The sequence below is a fragment of the Juglans regia genome, unplaced genomic scaffold (genome assembly GCF_001411555.2).
Source record: "Juglans regia cultivar Chandler unplaced genomic scaffold, Walnut 2.0 Scaffold_863, whole genome shotgun sequence".
NCBI classification, from domain to species: domain Eukaryota; kingdom Viridiplantae; phylum Streptophyta; class Magnoliopsida; order Fagales; family Juglandaceae; genus Juglans; species Juglans regia.
The window spans coordinates 1-2813 of NW_023363598.1; the positions used below are offsets into that span (position 1 = coordinate 1).

General features: G+C 47.4%; 8 non-coding genes and 1 pseudogene across 8 annotated transcripts; all 9 read left to right on the top strand.

Annotated features, from left to right (window-relative positions):
* Positions 1–151: 151 nt before the first annotated feature.
* LOC118347389 lies at positions 152–270 on the top strand. The gene has a single exon (XR_004800603.1). It is a non-coding gene; the product is annotated as a 5S ribosomal RNA (ribosomal RNA).
* Positions 271–460: 190 nt separating this feature from the next.
* Positions 461–579, top strand: LOC118347396. Its single transcript, XR_004800609.1, has one exon. It is a non-coding gene; the product is annotated as a 5S ribosomal RNA (ribosomal RNA).
* A 190-nt stretch (positions 580–769) lies between these two features.
* Positions 770–888, top strand: LOC118347392. The gene has a single exon (XR_004800606.1). It is a non-coding gene; the product is annotated as a 5S ribosomal RNA (ribosomal RNA).
* A 190-nt stretch (positions 889–1078) lies between these two features.
* LOC118347393 lies at positions 1079–1197 on the top strand (annotated as a pseudogene).
* A 190-nt stretch (positions 1198–1387) lies between these two features.
* LOC118347391 lies at positions 1388–1506 on the top strand. The gene has a single exon (XR_004800605.1). It is a non-coding gene; the product is annotated as a 5S ribosomal RNA (ribosomal RNA).
* Positions 1507–1696: 190 nt separating this feature from the next.
* Positions 1697–1815, top strand: LOC118347395. The gene has a single exon (XR_004800608.1). It is a non-coding gene; the product is annotated as a 5S ribosomal RNA (ribosomal RNA).
* A 190-nt stretch (positions 1816–2005) lies between these two features.
* LOC118347397 lies at positions 2006–2124 on the top strand. The gene has a single exon (XR_004800610.1). It is a non-coding gene; the product is annotated as a 5S ribosomal RNA (ribosomal RNA).
* Positions 2125–2314: 190 nt separating this feature from the next.
* Positions 2315–2433, top strand: LOC118347394. The gene has a single exon (XR_004800607.1). It is a non-coding gene; the product is annotated as a 5S ribosomal RNA (ribosomal RNA).
* Positions 2434–2623: 190 nt separating this feature from the next.
* LOC118347390 lies at positions 2624–2742 on the top strand. The gene has a single exon (XR_004800604.1). It is a non-coding gene; the product is annotated as a 5S ribosomal RNA (ribosomal RNA).
* The last annotated feature ends 71 nt before the right edge of the window (positions 2743–2813 follow it).

Genomic DNA, 2813 nt, shown 5'->3' on the forward strand with positions numbered 1-2813 from the left:
AGAAGGACAACTTGGGAGTGGATTTTTAGGAAAATCGCGCCCTGCCCATCGCGTAGCCAAGGGTTTCGATCAGATCAACGGTTTGCATTGGATCGGAAATACGCTAGTAGGTCGCCCTAGGATTCTATGAATTTTAAATAATTGGTTTGATGGGTGCGATCATACCAGCACAAATGCACCGGAACCCATCAGAACTCCGCAGTTAAGCGTGCTTGGGCGAGAGTAGTACTAGGATGGGTCACCTCCTGGGAAGTCCTCGTGTTGCACCCCTCGTTTTTGTTTTTTCCGCCTTGCGAGAGGAATTTACAAGAAGGACAACTTTAGAGTGGATTTTTTTGAAAATCGCGCCCTGCCCATCGCGTAGCTAAGGGTTTCGATCAAATCGCCGATTCGTATTTGGATCGGAAAGACGCTAGTACGTCGCACTAGGATTATATGAATTTTAAATAATTAGTTTGACGGGTGCGATCATACTAGCACTAATGCACCAGATCCCATTAGAACTCCGCTGTTAACCGTGCTTGGGCGAGAGTAGTACTAGGATGGGTGACCTCCTGGGAAGTCCTCGTGTTGCACCCCTCGTTTTTGTTTTTTCCGCCTTGCGAGAGGAATTGACAATAAGGACGACTCGGGAGTGGATTTTTAGGAAAATCACGCCCTTCCCATCGCGTAGCCAAGGGTTTCGATCAGATCGCCGGTTCGCATTGGGATCGGAAATAAGCTAGTAGGTCACCCTAGGATTATATGAATTTGTAATAATTAGTTTGATGTGTGCAATCATACCAGCCCTAATGCACCGGATCCCATCAGAACTCTGCATTCAAGCTTGCTTGGGCGAGAGTAGTACTAGGATGGGTGACCTCCTGGGAAGTCCTCGTGTTGCACCCCTCGTTTTTGTTTTCTCCGCCTTGCGAGAGGAATTGACAATAAGGACCACTCGGTAGTGGATTTTTAGGAAAATTGCGCCCTGCCCATCGTGTTGCCAAGGGTTTCGATCAGATCGCCGGTTCGCATTGGGATCGGAAATACGCTAGTAGGTCGCCCTAAGATTATATGAATTTGAAATAATTAGTTTGATGGGTGCGATCATACCAGCAATAATGCACTAGATCCCATTTGAACTCCGCATTTAACCGAGCTTGGGCGAGAGTAGTACTAGGATGTGTGACCTCCTGGGAAGTCCTCGTGTTGCACCCCTCGTTTTTGTTTTTTCCGCCTTGCGAGAGGAATTTACAGGAAGGACAACTTGGGAGTGAATTTTTAGGAAAATCGCGCCCTGCCCATCGCGTAGCCAAGGGTTTCGATCAGATCACCGGTTCGCATTCGGATCAGAAATACGCTAGTAGGTCGCGCTAGGATTATATGAATTTTAAATAATTAGTTTGACGGGTGCGATCATACTAGCACTAATGCACCAGATCCCATCAGAACTCCGGAGTTAAGCGTGCTTGGGCGAGAGTAGTACTAGGATGGGTGACCTCCTGGGAAGTGCTCGTGTTGGTCCCCACGTTTTTGTTTTTTCCGCCTTGCGAGAGGAATTTACAAGAAGGACAACTTCAGAGTGGATTTTTTTGAAAATCGCGCCCTGCCCATCGCGTAGCTAACGGTTTCGATCAAATTGCCGATTCGTATTTGGATCGGAAAGACGCTAGTACGTCGCACTAGGATTATATGAATTTTAAATAATTAGTTTGACGGGTGCGATCATACCAGCACTAATGCACCAGATCCCATTAGAACTCCGTTGTTAACCGTGCTTGGGCGAGAGTAGTACTAGGATGGGTGACCTCCTGGGAAGTCCTCGTGTTGCACCCCTCGTTTTTGTTTTTTCCGCCTTGCGAGAGGAATTGACAATAACGACCACTCGGGAGTGGATTTTTAGGAAAATCGCGCCCTGCCCATCGTGTAGCCAAGGGTTTCGATCAGATCGCCGGTTCGCATTGGGATCGGAAATACGCTAGTACGTCGCACTAGGATTATATGAATTTTAAATTATTAGTTTGACGGGTGCGATCATACCAGCACTAATGCACCAGATCCCATTAGAACTCCGTTGTTAACCGTGCTTGGGCGAGAGTAGTACAAGGATGGGTGACCTCCTGGGAAGTCCTCGTGTTGCACCCCTCGTTTTTGTTTTTTCCGCCTTGCGAGAGGAATTGACAATAACGACCACTCGGTAGTGGATTTTTAGGAAAATAGCGCCCTGCCCATCGTGTAGCCAAGGGTTTTGATCAGATCGCCGGTTCGCATTGGGATCGGAAATACGCTAGTAGGTCGCCCTAGGATTATATGAATTTTAAATAATTGGTTTGATGGGTGCGATCATACCAGCACAAATGCACCGGAACCCATCAGAACTCCGCAGTTAAGAGTGCTTGGGCGAGAGTAGTACTAGGATGGGTCACCTCCTAGGAAGTCCTCGTGTTGCACCCCTCGTTTTTGTTTTTTCCGCCTTACGAGAGGAATTTACAGGAAGGACAACTTGGGAGTGGATTTTTATGAAAATCGCGCCCTGCCCATCGCGTAGCCAAGGGTATCGATCAGATCGCCGATTTGCATTTGGATCGGAAAGATGCTAGTACGTCGCACTAGGATTATATGAATTTTAAATAATTAGCTTGACGGGTGCGATCATACTAGCACTAATGCACCAGATCCCATCAGAACTCCGGAGTTAAGCGTGCTTGGGCGAGAGTAGTACTAGGATGGGTGACCTCCTGGGAAGTCCTCGTGTTGGTCCCCACGTTTTTGTTTTTTCCGCCTTGCGAGAGGAATTTACAAGAAGGACAACTTCAGAGTGGATTTTTTTGAAA